The 17,528-nt window shown below is 51.6% G+C and overlaps 1 protein-coding gene and 1 long non-coding RNA gene across 2 annotated transcripts in view; both read right to left on the minus strand.

Annotated features, from left to right (window-relative positions):
* Positions 1–6,348, minus strand: part of SH3BP4 (SH3 domain binding protein 4) — an 83,024-nt gene extending 76,676 nt beyond the window's left edge. Inside the window, exon 1 of the mRNA XM_082689787.1 lies at positions 5,965–6,348. The gene's annotated coding sequence lies outside the window, so the exon portion shown is untranslated. The remainder of the gene's footprint in view (positions 1–5,964) is intronic.
* Positions 1,669–2,596, minus strand: LOC309843858. Its single transcript, XR_014300379.1, has 3 exons — positions 2,252–2,596; positions 1,771–2,033; positions 1,669–1,736 (listed from the first exon to the last, which is right to left on the minus strand). It is a non-coding gene; the product is annotated as an uncharacterized lncRNA (long non-coding RNA).
* Positions 6,349–17,528: the final 11,180 nt, after the last annotated feature.

Below are 17,528 nucleotides of genomic sequence, written 5' to 3' on the forward strand. Positions count from 1 at the left end.
TGTTCTCCCTCCTCCAGCTGCTTCTCTGCTCCCTCTCTTTGGCCTTCATGCCCCATCTTCTTGAGGTGAGCTGGAAGCATGCTTCCAGACCCCCAGCCTCATGTTCAAGTCTCCAGGGAGCTCTTCCACACACGTGTGCTCAACCCCAAGGAAATGAGGCCTGAGCTGGCCCTTTCAAAGGGTTCTCGGTCAGTGAGGGAGACCCCGCAGGTGAACAACCCCAAGGACCCCTCCTTCAATTCTGCACCCCAGGGGCCTGGCTTCCCTCTTGCTAGTTAGTGTCAGACCTGCTAACAGAACTGGCTCAGACGTTTAAGGACACTCCCCCCTTCCCACGTGGATTGCTGCCTCCCAAGGAGCTCTCACATTTTATAACAATTTTACTGCTAATTGTGGCAGAGAAAAAATAATCCGAATTATGTATGCAACCAAGTGCAGACTGACAAAACCCTTAACCAGGGAGCTTCTCCTGTCTTCACTTGGGTGGTCCCAGGAAGCTCCTCTAGACTCTGGTTCTCTGCTTTAACATCAGAGATCAGCTCATCAAAACAACCAAGTAGCGGTCTCTCCAAGGACAGAGCTCCTGGGTTCATGCTGACCCCCCTTTTCCATGAAGACCCTTTCTGTTCTAGACCAGCTAGAGCGACCAAGGAGGAACAAGTATGTGGATCACAAGCCATGCAGAGAAAGGGTCAATGGAGTAACATCTCCAGTTGGCAACTGGAAAGATCTGGGCCTCTGCCTGCCTCACCTGGCCCTGAAAACCTTCCCTGGCTCCACAAGGGGAAAGTGGCAACTCCCTCCTGACCTCCGACACAGAGTCTGCCCTGTGTCCCAAACCACACCTCTGCTTTCCTTTCAACAGACACCGTACCTCGGCGTAGAGCAACCTGGATACACAGGAGAATGGGGATTCTGATGGGAGGTTTGGGGAACTGTCCAGGTCTAGGCCCCGCCCTCAGAGATCTGCTTTCCCCTGGGGATGATCAGGCGCGCAAAGATGGATTTAAAAAAAAACAAAAACAAAAACAAAACAAAAGCCACCTCCCAGGTGATTTCAACATACAGTATGCTTTGAAGCTGGCCAAAACTCGCCACCCAATGACATCCGAATCTTCTCCCTGCCCAGCTGCTGGGCAGACTCGGTCCCTGCAGAAGCCAGGCAACCATGTGGCCCCCTTTGTTTGTTAAGGAGGGCTGGCTGGTGGGCTCAGGGCAATGAAGGGCGAGCTGCAGCTGGCTCTCACTGGCTCACATGGGTGGTTCAACCCGGTAGCTGCCCAGGGGCCACAGTGGTGCTGTTTAGACCACACCACTGAAGCCAGCAGGTGCAACAGTCACGGCTCTTTGTTCCCCTCCTCCGAGCTGGTTTATCAACAGACCACATGCACAAGGGCCTCCGACACTGGGAAGCCAGGGAAGGACACCTGTATTCCCTTCAGGACCCGAGAGACTAGAGCAAGCTTCCCGGTTCCTAAAAATGGGGCAGGGTTTCCCTGAGTCCCACAGACTGGGGGAAGGGGAAGGAGAGAGGAGAAGATGAATCACAGGAATCTGGAACCACAAAAGTCCTTCCACAGGAAGTATTCTTTTCAATTTGTTCAGAAGCATTGGGCTAACAGGAACCAGCCGAGAGTTTCTCCAGAGACTGAGCTTTTAATGAGCAGATAAGAATAATCTCCTGAGTGTGTCATTTATTTCATTGCGAAGGGAAAGGTGGAATCCTTATCTTACACCTACTAGAGAGACTGCCCAATCCTTATCTTACACCTACTAGAGAGACTGCCCGTAATCTTTATCTTATTCTCCTGACCTCAGTCTGCCCGTTACACCCTCGCTTCAGGGCACAAGGACAGACTTCACGGGGGCTCCCGTCCCTGTTACCCTCAACGGCAACACCTCAGTCTTCCAATAGAACCAACCTGGACCCTGCAGAAGACAGGGAGAGGGCGCAGATCCCCGGGAATAAAGGTGGAACTGGCTGCCTTCCGCTCAGGCTGCAAACATTTTGCAAGCTTTAAGAATTTCATCACCTTGGGGCGCCTGGGTGGCTCAGTGGGTTAAGCCGCTGCCTTCGGCTCAGGTCATGATCTCAGGGTCCTGGAATCGAGTCCCGCATCAGGCTCTCTGCTCAGCAGGGAGCCTGCTTCCCTATCTCTCTCTCTCTCTCTGGCTGCCTCTCCGTCTACTTGTGATTTCTCTCTGTCAAATTAATAAATAAAAGCTTTAAAAAAAAAAAGAATTTCATCACCTTCAGAGTGCAAGTTCTGTAACTGTGTAAGGAGGCTTCACGCACCTGTCTTTGTGCACGAGCGCTTTTGATGTCAGCACCTTGGGAGATGTGAATAAGAGCGCTGATCTTGGGCAGACACAGGTTCGATTCCCGGCTCCAGCACTCTGGGACCCTTGTGCGGGGACTGCGTAAATCCTCACAGCTTCTCTGTAGGAGGAAACCTTTCATGATTTTGGTGAGGATCTTAACGTGTGCTGGCCAGGCCCAGTGCTTCGTAAGCCCTCAGCAAATGATACCTCTTTCTAGCCCTAAAATATCCCAAATCTCAAATTAGGTGAACTCCTTCCTGAGATCCTACTGGCTTACTGAGCAGGCGCTAGTCCACCTTGGGGTGGTGGGCGGGAACTGATGCACTCTGTGGGATCCACCCTTCCCCTCTCGAAACACACCACTCATCCCTTGATTTCTAAAATACCTTCCGAGAGCCCTGGCCTTCAAAAGGCTGAGTATTGACATCCTTTCCCTTAAGACACTGGGCCAGATGGCATCAGGTGCTGTTATGTAACTCGCGGATGCCCCCGGGGGCCCACTGAAAAGCAGGCTCAGGCTTCCTGAGAGATCCTCAGTAAGTAGCAGGATTGTTCCCTGGGTGTTTGGGGACTCGGTGAATTATTCTTCTGTCACTCCTCCAGAGGGTGATGGTGGAATGTGGAGCTTCTATTGTGCCAATCCCTGAGAAGGTGGGCAGCCCAGCTCAGGCCCCCACACAGGACGGCACCAGGCTCCCCTCCTGGCCAGGAGCAAAGCCGGCCAGAGCACTCTGAGTGAAGTCTCCATAGCTGTTCGGTGACCCTTGCCGGTTCCGGCTTGTCAAGCAGTGACCTCAGGACAAAGAAGTCCGAGTGCCCAGCTCCAGGGCCTTCAGAAATATCCCAGGGGCCTGGCTGGAATTCTCAGAAGAGAAATCACACCGCCATCCAGTACAGGTGCGGGATTTGAAAATAACAAAGCTAAGGAAAACCCACGTGGCTGGCCCAGGGCCCACTTGCTAAAACAGCAGCTGCTAATCAGTCAAAACAAGGCTGATACCCGAAACAGGGAGCCAGAGAGGTCTGCCCAGAGTCAGGGAGGACAGCAAGGGTCAAACTCCGTGGCTCTTAACCTTGCTCGGGCCAAGAGCTCCACTAAGAATCGGAGGGAAGCCAAGTGGCCTCCTCCCACAAGCAACCGGCTGGGATCGGAAGATTTAAATGCGGGAGGGGCCTCAAGACCCAAGGGCATAAACCCCATTCGCATTAGCATACCTTATCAACAGATGAGAAACCATTAGAATAAGAAAAAGTCTGTTCCAGCAGCCACAGGAAAGCACTTCCAGGCTGCTGGGTAACCAGAAATCAAGTTACCAAACAACAGCAAAGGAGAAAATCCAGGAAGACTCCCTCTTCCTCCCTCCACCGAGAAAATTAAGAACATAATACTAATTGGCAGACAGCCCAGTTAAGGACACTTAGCAGCAACTTGTCCAGCCCCCTTTCTGGGTCCTTCTGGAAATCCCCCTGTGTCTGGACTGGGATCAGCCACCAGACCTCGGGCAGATCAAAGTGCCGGTGGGATCAAACAATAGAAAAATGAAAACTATCAAATGACAGAATGAAGCCCCGCAGACCAGCTACAGAGGCTCTTCCAGCAAGGCTCGGTTTCACCGCCCTGGGAACAAAAGGCAACCTGTGTGTGCCTCTCCCCACTGGGGCTTTGCATACCTGAAATTAACAAATGGTGTGAGTCGCTATCCATTGTGGGAAAGGACCACGGAGTGTGGTGCCTGAGTCCTGGAACAACAGGAAAAAATTAAAGCTCACAGAAGCTTCTCAGGCACCACAGATCTGAGCGGCTCATTGTTCATTTAGTAAACAAGGGAGCCATAAGACAAATCCCTAGGAAGCCAGGTTTGTTCACTTTCCGAGTCCTCCCAGAACTAACTGTTCCCTCCCAGATCAGCATGGCCTTGGCATTCCACAGATGGACAAGCATCGGGCCTGGGCAACGGGGGACCTGCCCCTTACCCTCTCCAAGTCCACCCATATGCACAAAGCAAGGAGGGAGGAGGCGGACTGGGGAGTGCATCTCCTTCTAAGCACCCCCCCCCACCCCGCCCGCCACCCTCATTGGACAGAATGCAAAGAGCCCAGAACCAGGAACGTTCTCCAGGCTTCACCGGACATTCCTGGAGTCTGTTTCCTGGTCAGGAGGGCCAGGTGGAAGGTACGCTGTTTCACTGGATGATGACAGCAACGTGAACAGCAAAATGCTCCCTAGCCCCTTAAAGTACAGTCGCTGTCCATCCATGGATGTCAAAACGCTTCACAAACCACCCATTAATTTTTATGGTGGCCTGAGAAGCAGATTGAGAATCATTACCTTCATTTTTACAAGGCAAGGAACCCAAACCACAGGGGAAGGCGGAGAACAACCAGGCCAATGCAGTCTCACCCAACGTTCCAGGCTGATGCTCCCTTCTCTCTCCACCTCTGGCCCACAGAAGGGGAGCCAGCTCAGAAGGGAGGCAGGCCACTAAAGATAAACTTAGGTGTTCAGAGACCACTACCCTTGAAAGGTTGCAGAGACGAGAGCTGTGTAAAGGGATTATTTTGATTTAGGCAAGAGAAGCCCCAATTGCAACTTACTCATTAAATCCGCAAGCCTGTGACCCCAAGAATGTAAATATTAAAGGCGGGTAGGAACAGTGGGGTCACGGATGTCTTCTGTCTTACTGTTTATATTTCTTTTTGTTACCACGTTTTCTCCCTAAAGCATATACTGCTTTGCTTCTGTGATCAAAACAAAAGTTATACGAACTTATTACTGATAAAGGACACACTACAAATCTCCTGCACTAACTCGCCAAGAATGAGCACGAATAAAATCCAGCCCGGCGTCCCCTCTCGAAACCTCACTGCTGGGGAGGATCCGCAAGCCGCTCAGCACGCAGAGGGCCCGCGGCTCTCGCGCAGCCCAGCACCCCGGGGAAGGGCCAGCGTCGGCCTGGTCCCCGGCTGCAGGAGCGGCCGCGGGCCAGGAGCCGCCCGCACTCTCGGGCACCACCAATCCGCAGCGCGGAGCAGGCTTCCCGGGAAACATCACTTAGAGAACAACGTGCCTCTCCTCCAACCGTCCTCACCCGCCGGCAGCCCGCGCTGTCAGCTCGCGACTGCTCGCTCCCCGGACGGCTCAGCCACAACCCGGGATTTGTATTTCCATCCTAGAACCAGGCATCTCCGAAGTTGAAATATGCATTGTCACTAACAAGTTTAACCCGGGACCGCACGCCCCCCTCTCCTCCCCAGAACCGCGCGAGAGGGCGCCCCGGGGACGCGTGCGGTCGCCGCGCCGGGCCACCCCGCAGGGCCTGCCCAGGAGGCGCCAGGGCCGGGGGAGGGGGCTCCGCGGGCGCACGCGGGGGCTCCGACAGCGGCTCGGCGCCGGGAACCCCGGCCCGCCCGTCTGCGCCCGGGTAACCCAGGCTCCCGGGCGGCAGCAAGGGAAGAGAGGCTTCCCGAAGCCGCCCGGCGCCAGCCGTGCCGGAGCACCCGGACCCCGAACTCAGGCGGCGGGGAACGATCGGCGCCCACGAGGGGTGAGAGCCCGCCGAGCCCCGGCAGGCTCTGTGGGAGCGAGGCCGGGCACTGGGCGGGAGCTGCCCGCAGGGGACCGCCGGACCGCCGCCTGCCTACCTGGCTCGCATTGCGTCCCCGCCGGCTCCTGCGGCTCTCCTCACCGTCTGGGAGCTCAGCCCGGCCGGGGGCGCGCGCGGCTCCGCGGGAATCTCCGCGCGAATATCCGCGCGGCGGCGGCGAGCGGCCGGGACCGCCGAGAGTGCCCCGAGCGCTCGGCCCGCGCCTCAGCGGGCGGAGGGTGGTCCCCGCGCCGGGGCGGGGCTGCGGGGGCGGGGGCGCGGCGCGCGAGGCGGGGCGGGCGAGAGCGGGGGGCGGGGGGGGCAGGTGGGAGGGCAGGGGTGGTCTCCGCGGGGGGTGGAGCCTGGGGGCAGGGCGGAGCCTGAGCCGAGGCCCCTAGCGAGACAGGGGACGGGGAGAAAGGGAGACTAGGAGGGGGACACAAGCTCAGGCCTCCCGAGGCGGATTGGGCGGAGGCGGGGCAAACGCGGAGGGGGCGTGGCCGATCTGGGGCGGCCCAGAGGCAGGGGCGGGGTGTGGATGAGTTGGGGGGGGTCTGGGGGGTTTGGGGGGGGGGGGAAGGCCGAAGCCGAAGGGGGTGGAGTTTAGCCAAGGAGGCGGCTAGTCTGGGGCGGGGTGGGAATAATTAGGGGCAGTGCTAAGGAGGGACGGGGCTTAGCTGAGGCCGCCGAAAGGCCGGGAGGGGGAAAATGTGGATAATTAGGGGGCGGGCCGAGCCCTTGATGCCCGGAGGCCGGGGGCGGGGGCGAGCGCGAAGGGGGCGGAGTCGGGCCGGGGCCACCCGGAGGCCGGGGCGGGGTGTGGTTTGCCGGGGCGGGCGAGGGCGCCGGGGCGAGGCGGAGGCGGGGCCGCGGGGAGCCGGCCCGGGAACGAGCTCGCTGGCAGGGGTTGGCGCCGCGTCTCCCGGAGCCCCAGCTGGGACCCCGCTTCGGTGCCTCCTAGTCTTCCTCCTCCGGGCGCCAGCCGGGGAATGGGGTCTACGGCTGGGGGGCGCCCCCCCCCCGGGGTCGTGGGCCCTGGAACCGAGCAGATCTAGATAAGGCAGCTCCATCGTTACCTTTTGGTCGCGCTCCAGTGCTCCTTGCACCCCCATCCTCCCACTCGTTCTCGGAGAGCCCCACGCGCGGACCCCTGGGTGAGGTACGGCTCCGCGGGCGTGAGCCGGGACTCGGAGGGTGGTCCCTAATGCTGAGAATCCGGTTTCTCACACACGGTGGGGGGCAAGCACAAAGTTGTAAAGTAAGTCGAGAAGAAAGACAGTCACATAGAACATTACAAAGGAGAACTTCCGGCTGAGCAGAGTGCTGGAGGAATACATGGTATCATAACCATTTATACTTGGTCTAGCTTATGTCCCCATGTTTGGCACCTGAGAAGCGTTCAATAAATGCTCAGTAAACTGAACCACCACCTACTGTGTGGCAAGCACTTTCCATGGAATGACACAATCCCCCCAAAATCCCGTACTTGGCTACTCTTTTTAGTCTGTCTCACGCGTGAGTGGACTGAAGCTCCGAGGGTTGATTTGACAGTGAGAAAGTAGTACAACCAGAATTTGACCTGAGGTCACTCTGGAGGTTAGAATCTAACTACCTGGGGGACTGCCAGCTGTCTTCCTGCAAGACTGGAGTCCCCTGCAGGACTGAAGGCCCCCTACAATGCAGAAAGGAGGAAGCACAGGTCTTCCCTGGGACAAAAGCTCTCATATCCTCAACCAGGTCCAGACCTAGATATCTCAGGAGGCGTTTCTCACCATTACCTAGCAAGGCAGATATTCTTACTCTCATTTGATAGGTGACTTTAGACCTTATGTTTATCATGATCTCATGGGGCACATGAACCTAAATTCAATCCCTGGAATTTCTGGATCCCAAGTCTTTGCTGCTCCCTCTGTCTTGGAGATCTCCCATAACCTAAGGAATCTGTTTTTCTTGATCTGCTGTCTGTGTTGCAGAAGGATTCACTGGAGGACAGAGATGTGGTTCAAGAAGGTTGGAGATCGGGGGCTCTGATTTGGGTGTGAGCAACTGAATTCCTGAAAACGGATACAGTTAGCCTTAAAATGTATGCCGCAGGCTTTGGAAGGAGCCTCAGAGAGGAAGAGGGCATCCAGGGGGCCCAGGGAGTTCTCAGTGGTATAGGGACGTGCAGGGAGCACTGACCCAGGAGCGAGCCTACTGGGTTCTGATCTCTGGTGAGTTATTTTACCTCTCTGTGACTCAGTTTCCTATACGAGTATGAAAATTCAATGCCGCCTGTGGAGTGTTTAGCAGATTAGCACAGTTTAGCATTCAATGCCTGGTACAGATCAGCATTCAATAAATTTCAGCTGCTATTCTGAATGACATCCTTGCTGTGTAAAAAATGTCTGTGATGCATAAGAAAAGACAAACTAGTAGAAAATTAAGAAATAAACAAAAGGTATGAAAAGACAATGCCCAGAGGCCCCACAAATGGTCCAACAGCCACGCTGATACAGGGAGGAAAAGCAACACATAAGGATAAATCAAATAAGAAAGCCAGAGTCTCGTCTGGGAGAAGCTGAGCTCATTGACGGTAAGGAAGAGACAATAAAATCACAAGGAACAAAGTACTGTGGACATGCAGGATACCACGTGAAAAAAATAAAACGCTCACTCATTTTGCCTGGGGGCACGCAGAGAGCCTGCCTGATGGTGACCATAGTTGTACCAAGGGGACTTGGCTTTCACGATGCCATCAGCATCTTTACATCCTAGGAGAGGCATTCCCAGAGGTCAGAATGTCTAAAGACAGTGGCGGAAGAAACGCGAGCATACTGTGTATTCTTTTACCACCACGGCTTGAATTGCACTTGAGCCTGGTAGGAGCTGGGTGACAACGTGACACGATTAGGCAGAGGTTCGTGTGTGGACCCTTTCACCTTTCCTGGCTCTGGAAGTCAAGGAGATCTCAAGATACTGCTTCCAGTTGAGTATATGCTTTCTCGTTCCACCAGTTTTTCTTACTTGCCCTTCCAAAGACAAAAGGGGAAAAAAAGGTATGATATTCCTAATGTTCAGTTACTCAGTAAGCATTTCTAGTGGGAACACATACAGCAAAATCAATAACTTGGTGTTTTAGGTGTGGAACCAACGCACGTTTGTTTCAAAGGATACAAACGATCAGAGATGGGTTTAGTGTAACAAGTGGGCATCGATTCCCAATTTCATACCCTCTCCCAAGAGTCCACGGTCATGTGTGAATGTGTGTACACACCCCATATCTGTAGACACATGCTCAAAGACATTGAGAATGGGGGCAGTGCTTGCTAACAAAGACTGAGTGAGATAATGTGTGCAGATAGACCATCTACGAACATATGCTACCGTCATTATTACTAACACACACACACACACACACACACACTTGCAACTTGTGCTTTGAATCACTTAAAACCCAAGAGAACGATCCTAGTTTTGCATCAGCTATACACAGAAATACCTTTTTTCAAGACTTCTTGATAAGTAGTTACCAAGGGGGCGACCACGTTGCTCTGAGGCGGGAAGGGTGGATGAGATGGTCCGAGAACGTGAACTTCAGGCTTCAGACTTGCCAGATTTCTCCCTGAGCATGGGCTCCTTAAAAAGGGCATGAAGGGAAAATGCTGTCCTAGAAGGTCTCTTGTGGGTTGGAAAGTAAAATATGCATGTGGGTTAGAGGAAGGGTGTGTGGTAGGTTTGGAACATGCACAACTTTTATTTCGATGAGCAATAGGTTAAACTTATTCCACCCCAAATGCCACGACCAAAGATTCATGCTAGGGGCTTCTCAAAATAGACACCTACTGTGTGCCAGGCCCTGAGAATCAGAGGCTGAGAGAGCCAGAATCAGCTCCACTGTCTTGGTGCCGAGAGCCCAGCGGTGATTTGAGACTGGAGAGGGGCCAGCCTGCTGGTGGCACATGCTCTCAAGGCAAGCGCCAGGGGCTGAGAAAGGAGACACCTGCCATAGGGATGACAGCCAGACAGGGCCCTCTCAGGAGAGATGACATCAGACCCAAAGTGAAAGAAGCCAGGGAGGGGCAGGCCAGGCAGAGAGAACAGCACACGTGAAGACTTCGAGGCCAGAAAAAGCTTTGCACATTTAGGAAACTGAAATGCCACCCTGTGTGGCTGGGGTGAAAAAGTGAGGTGAAGAATGGGGACAGGTGAGGACGGACAGATGGCAGGGGCTGGACCCCCCAAAGCGCATCGCCTGTGTAGGAGTGTGGGGTGCTCAGATGCTGCTCTTTCCTCTGACCCTCCTGCGGCAGCTCAGAGAAAGTTGCTTTGCCAAGAATTCGAGCAGGCACTAGCTTTTTTGACAACTGTTGTCTGTTGTCAAAAAATGTTGAGTGACCCGCTTACCATTCTGGGAAGCCTCCACCCTTGCAGCCCCGAGATGCTGTAACACTGAGCCCTCCATCTTGCTGTTGTCCTTAATTACTCCAAACACACAGGGGCATAAGTAGGGCAGCAAGGGAGCACACGATTCTCTCGCACAGAATCCAGAAGGGTTGCAGACAAAACAGTCGGCTGAGGGGAGTTCTGTGACTTTCTTCGGGAAATTTCTAGAAATACTTCTTAATGAATATTCATTTTCTCACTCATTTTTATTTGGTTACTCATTTAACAGTTATGTCTAGAATGCTTACTGTACATCAGGTGGTGTGCTAGACGCTGGGGATAAGAAGAGGAGTACATTCTAGATCCTTCTATCTAAGAAGTGCACAGCTGGGGAACGAGCAATTAGGCTATCGAGTGCTTCAAGGGCAAATGTGTGCCAGGATAGCCACCTGCCCCAGCCTAGATGCAAGTGGGGCTGGGCATCCTCATGGCTGGGATGGCAAAGGTTGAATTTGTAATAGTTATAGGGGAGAAATGGGAGGGGGACAGCATCCAGGCAGGGTCTGCCAGTACCAAGCTTGGAGGCTGGAGGGGCCGTGGGCAGGGAGGTAGCAGCGGGTGGCATGGGGCAGGAAGTGTGTGTGGACACACAGGCTAGCTCTAAGGCCGGGGAGTCCTCTGGGGTCCAGGACCCCAACTGCACAAGGCCAGGCCTCCCCATGGGGAGTATTTCAATGTCAAACTGTGAGAACTTAATAAAAGTGCTCAGTCAGTTTGGGAACAGAAGAGAGACATGACAGTTTTGCAACCCATGACCAATTTTGTGAGTAGAAAATAGCATGAACAGCAGAAAAGTCTGCCTGGAGGTCTGAGATTTACCTGGATCTCTTTGGTCGTATGCACGTGGTTTTTCCACATGGTCCTTTCCTCCTCTTTTATTTTTATATATTTTTTAAGAATTTATTTATTTATTTGTCAGAGAGAGAGAGCACAAGCACGGGGAGTGGCAGAGGGAGAAGCAGGCTCCCAACTGAGCAGGGAGCCTGATGCGGACCTCTATCCCAAGACACCAGGATCATGACTTGAGTCGAAGTCAGATGCTTAACTGACTGAGCCACCCTGGCATCCTGCTTCCTTCCTCTCTTACCATTCTGTGTGATGATAAACTTTCTTGGTCTTTTTATCATCTTAGTCACATTTTTGTCTTCACTGCCCTTTCCTGGGACTTGAGATTACCATTTCAATAGCACACTTTTCACTGGGCCTAGATAAAGTTCTGCTCAGCGTGTGGTCTTTAACCCCCCAAAAGTTAATGATAAGCATTTGAATTGCTGGCTTCCTGTGTGTGTGTTTGGATTATCTTGTCTGCCATCTGAATCCCCTCATTCCTTGACTGGGATCCAGTTTTCCTCTGGGGAGTCATGACCCCATCCCCAACTTCAGGCGCTGCCAATCAGAACCTCCAAAACTTAGGGATGGACACGTGACTCAGGTCAGCCCATGGGACTTAAACTCCAGGATTTTTCTGGAAGCATCATGGGTGGGAAGCCATGTGGAGACATGGTGGCCTTTTGCTATTGCCAGGAGAGGGTCCAGCTGAGCTCATCGAAGGGAGGGAAGAATTTGGGCTAGAGAGGGACACATTCTGGCAGCATCATTGGTAGCCCTGGAATATAGAAGTTTCGATTTATAGTCCCTGGCAGGGACCTTACACCTCGTACCATCTCTGGACAACTGTACTCAAGCCCCAAAGCCACTCACTGAGGTGGGCCTAACCCTCATCACCCCACTTCAGAGTTGGAACTATTTTAAGAGTCCCCAGGACTTGTTTCCACCAGACATGGAAAGACACACAGCCATAGAAGTGACTGTCATGAAGGAAGAAGTGTCTCCCTAGAGACAGGAGGCCTGGTGTGCGGGGCCGCACCAGGGTAAGCTGGGAGGCAGAGTGAGTAGGGAGGTGAATGTCAGCAATGGGAAAGTAGGGGCAAGGAGGGGCAAGCCGGCTTGGGTTCCACCATTTTGAATCATTGCAGCAGGCTCTTGGGCAGGTCCCTCTGGTCTAGTAGGCGCCCGCCTCGGCAACTTTGGACCTGCTGTTTTATCAAACCCGTGCCCCTGCCTCAGGTCCTCACATTGTCCCATCTCTGACCAACTGTGTCCTGGGAGAGGTCTTCTCTGATCACCTTTCTCCCTTCAGAGACCTCCTCAAGCATTGCCCCTGACCAATTCTGCCTTGCTTCCTTTTGCTGCCAAGCACACGTAGCCCGTAGACATCAGATTACATATTTATCCCTTACTTTGTTATCACTCATTTCTTGCTCTTCCTCCCTCTTCCCGCCCCATGCTGGATCTTAAGTTCCTCGAGAAGAGAGGCTTTTGTCATAGCTTTGTCCATCAGCCAATAGCTGATATTCCACTGCTATTTGCTGAGTGAATAAATGAGCATCCTAAGAGGAGTTGGAAGCCAAGACTGTTAAGGGACAGTAAAGAAACAGGAAGGAAGTCAGGGTGGATAGGATCCTTTTCAAGGTGGGTTGAGAAAAGATTTCAAGCATAAGAGTGGGTCAGCAGGATCAGGTGTCCCCAAGATGGCTCAAAAGATAAACGCAGGAGTACGTCCATTGGCTTGGCTGTAGAAAAATGGATCTTGTGGGGATGGGGCAGGGCAGTGGGGCAGAGGGCAGACCGCAGTGACTGGGCACAGCGTGGATGACCAGCGTTCAAGACTTTCTCAAGAAATTGGCTGTGAATGTGTGAAGACAAAGAGGACAATAGCAAGAGGGTGACCAGTTTTTTTTTTTTTTTCCCAACTTGCTGTATGATGGTTTGGGGTGTGACAGTCAGCTAAATGAGGGTACACAGTCTGAAAGGGAGTCTGGAGAGGACCATTCCAGAGCAGGAGGCCTTCGTGATGGGGGCAAGAGCCAAGGTGTGGCCGTGAAGGCGGGGTGATGGGGCTACCACAGAGGCTCTGCCTCTTTTTCTCTTCAGTGCTTAGCCTCAGTACTTAGCCTTCAGTACTGTCTGAGGTCAAATCTGGATGAGATTCCCTTCCTGCCTCTTGCCTTCCACTGCTCCTAGTTCCCATTAAGGGTGTTCTGAGAAAATGCGCTTCAGGAAATACCTGTTTTCTGCTAGGGAGAGTGCTGATAGAAGCAAATAGGAGGACCACAGCCCACTGTCCAATAGAGGAGGACGTAAGTGTATGTTTGTGTCTTCCCAAAATTTGTACACTGAAATGCTAACCTTTCCCTGCCGTGTGATGGTGTTTGGAGCCGGGGTCTTTGGGAGGTATTAGGTCACCAGGGTGGGGCCCTTCTGCTGGGATTAGTGCCTGAGCAGGAGACCCCGAGAGCTCCCTTGTCTCTTGGCTCCCCATCATGTGAGGACATGGGGGGTGGGGAGGCAGGGGCAGGCTGCAAACCTGGGCGAGGACTCCTACCAGAGTGGACCCAGGGGCAATCTGGGACCCCTGGTCCCCTGGAACTGTGGGAGGTCATTGTCTGTGGTGTGTGTGGTGGCCACTGAGCTGACCGGAAGGGAGAGAGAAAGAACATTGGCAGGGACAGCTCTAAGGATTATGGACAATAGCATTTCAGAGACAAGAGTCCAGAATGGACATGGACCAAAGCCCATAATGAAAAAAATAGGGAATTCAAATATATATTGCCCTCGACTAGCCCTCAAAATTGAGGAAAGTCATGAGGCCACCTTCCCATGGCTGGGAAGAGCAGGCAGTGAGCAGAGTTAAACACACTGAGATAAAGTTTGGCCTTTCTAAAAACAGACCCACTGTCTCCCTCTGAGGAAATCACAATATCTGCTTTCTTGCTAACTTCAAGGGTTGGTTTCCCTTAAGGTTAAGAATGTATTTTAAAATCCATGATATAACAGTTGGTGGACTTAAAAGGCTATTTGCCCTACAATCACGAAGAAGTCTTCTATAGGGCGACAGAAAAAAGGGGGGAAACCCCCACCCAAACAAAATAGAACAGAAGGCAGCCAGTCAGAAAACACACAAAAGAGCATAAAACAAGATGCAGAAACATCACTGAACAGAAATGATGACGATGAATACAATGGGTTTATTCTTTAAGTAAAAGGGAAAAATCTGATTAAAAAAAAAAACTTCTAGTGATTCACTCCTCACGAAGGGCAGGCCTAAAACATGGCGAGAAAGGGAGGAGCAGAGGCAAACAGGCAGCAGTTGGAGAGAACAGGAAAGGGAGGTAGAGTGTGTTAACGTCATCGTTGCAAGTGAAAAGCATCCCCCAGTTGGGGGGTGGGGGGGATACAGAGGTCAGCTCATGTGGGTGCAAGAGGCATACACACTGTACCACCAGGAAGGGGGTGCTCACCTGTCATCTGTGCGCTGACTATTCCTAACTTACACCCCAGGTTGGGTCTATCCTTTTGTGTCTGTAACCCATTCCTGCCTGACCCGAGTACCTGCCAGCTGGCCGACCACCAGTTGACCCAGGACCTCATGGTTTCCCGGGGCTTCTGGTACTAGATTGGGACAGTCCAAGGCACATCAGGAAGGTTGGTCCGCCAGAGTCCCTCTGTCATGGAGAAGGGACACGCCTGGTTGAACAAAAGAATACATGAATGATGACGTATTAGTCAGGAACCTTCCTGAATACACAAGGCAACTTCCCCAAATTTGCTCCTTTAAATACATTTTTAAAAGCAGTATAAAGAGGTGCCTGGTCAGCTCAGTGGGTTAAAGCCTCTGCCTTTGGCTCAGGTCATGATCCCAGGGTCGTCGGATCAAGCCCCGCATCAGGCTCTCTGCTCAGTGGGGAGCCTGCTTCCCTTCCTCTCTCTGCCTGCCTCTCTGCCTACTTGTGATCTCTGTCAAATAAATAAATAAAATCTTTAAAAAAAAAATAAAATAAAAGCAGTATAAAATGACAAAACACAACTGCATTTGCGTGTGTGTGTGTGTGTGTGTGTGTGTGTGTGGTTTCATTTGGCTATCTTCTATGGAGATCGTTCTGGAACATCTCCACTCCTCCCAACCCTCCCTCTGCCTTTCAATTTGTTGATATCCCTTTGTTTTGCCTCCCAAAAGTTTAACTTTGCATACATTTTAGTTTCCTAAGATTTTGGACTTCTTCAACTTTGTTAAGAAAGTTTGGAATCCCCAAATAAAGAATGAAAATAGACTCACCATTTATTACTAACCCAAGAGGTGTTTCCTTTTTCTGAAAGAACTTCTTGTCTTGGTATCATTTACAGAAACACTTCCATTTCCCTAAATATTTATTAATGGAGTATTTTTATCACCAAACATGCCTTCTAAATATTTACGTTTCAGGAACCCTCTTGCAAAGTTATGTTTACAAAACTGCCAGGAGAAAGTGAGGGCAACATCACTTCACAGGTCTGGAGTGGTTTTAACAACAGCAGGGAAGGCCTGCTTGGCTATTGGCATCCCCACGATTTTACTGGAAGATTTGGTTCTGTCACGTTTTGTGCAGTGGTTCTCACGTGGAGAAATGCTTACCCAATGCATGGGACCATCTGCAGGAGGGGTCTCCTCCGAGGCCCACGGAGAAGAGTGGCACCCGAAAATCACAGATGGAGATTCCTATTTTTGGATCACAGCTGCGGTGGACGGACACGCTGTGCGCCTGCGCTAGGCATCGGGACGCACACCTGGCATGCACACGTGGCGGGGGTGGGGAAGGCCTGCTGGTCCTTGCTGTTTCTCCAGAACTTCTTCCATTCTAATTGTCCACCTTTGTCCCCATACTGACCAAACAACACACCTTGTCTGACTTCATGTCATCTCTTAGATTTTAAAGAACCGTTTGCAACTTTTAACATTCAGTCTATTTGCTGACTGCGTGTAACAGGTGTACTCCGAATTTTTGGCGTAAAAGTTGTGACCTTCCATAACTGGTGCCGTCAGCACGCTACTTGGTAAGAGAGAATGGGGTTCTCTTAAGCCTGTCTACACCCAAGTCTCTGAGGCTTTGCCCTGAAGTTCTGTGGATGCAATTGCCTGTGAAATGAATTTTGTTCTTGCTTTTTCTTTGGAGTGTTTACTTCAAATGGTGGGGGTTGTTTTATTCTGTCCCCTATGTTAGCTCTTTTCATGGGGGGCGGGGTGTTGCAACCCATGGGGGTCTCATATGCATTTGGTTTACTACCAATACGTAAAGGACCAAAGTTGGCTAATGATTTACTTCCAAATAAATTAGAGCTGCCACCTCCAAGATGACAGCCTCCTTCCCTGACATCTGTTTTGCTTGGTTGGAAAAGAAAAGAAGCATTGGAGCGACAGCCGGCAAGCAGTGGCTCATTCTTTGTCCTGGCAAAGCCCTTGGGCTGTGTCACGTCTGTGAGCATCTTCTGGTCAAGGGTAACTTGGGGAGTTACAGCTGGAGAAGGCTTGCCTTCTGTTACCTGTTTGCCAACAATGCTTCCAGCTCTTTCTTTTCTCCCTGAGGTGAGAGAGGCAGTTCTGGCAAAAGCACCTGATATCTGAGCCGGATGTAGAAACCTTCCGGCAGAGCTAAGGAGGTAGTTTATTATATAAGGTTCATGCTTGTGTAATAGTTTTGATGTACTTTATAAAACTAAATTATTTGTGCTAATGGAGGAGGTAATGAGAAGATAATGCATGATGGGCACAAAATCTAATGGTCTTTACCTTCAGGGTTAGAGTGTGTCTCCAACCAATCGTCCTGCCTGGTTGTATTTTCTTAGGTGGAAATTAACGCTGAGTGCACATTCCTCTTGTGCTGAGCCGGCCCGGGCTAGTCACAGGAAGCCGTTCCAAGGTGGTTAAAGAAGAAAAACTGGAACCTAATATTTACACTAGAAATCTACAAATTGGATCATCTCCATTCCGTGAGTTGAGTGTTGGTTTAAAAACCGATGAACAGAAACTAACACTGTGTCCAAGTACAGAAATAGCATAATTTATCAAAGTCCCAATGATGACGGGTAATCACCCAAATTGTGCGAAACTGACCACTTAATGTCTTGGTCCTAATTACTCATTCTCTGAAAACTATGTTTCCTAGATGTCTGGGGGAGTTGTTCTAAAACTCGATATTCTTCAAATAACACCTTTGTCTTTAAAGTCATCTGGAGATTTTTCTTGAACTGTGTAGTATGCCATCCACTCAAATACTACTTTGAGCTGTTACTCAGAAACTTAATTATTCAATTTTTTGCATGCTTGCTCTTCTTCTTTTCAATTAAAAGGACAATGTCCTTTGCTAAGGGCACTCCTCTCGT

The sequence above is a fragment of the Mustela nivalis genome (assembly GCF_964662115.1).
Source record: "Mustela nivalis genome assembly, chromosome: 11".
NCBI classification, from domain to species: Eukaryota; Metazoa; Chordata; class Mammalia; order Carnivora; family Mustelidae; genus Mustela; species Mustela nivalis.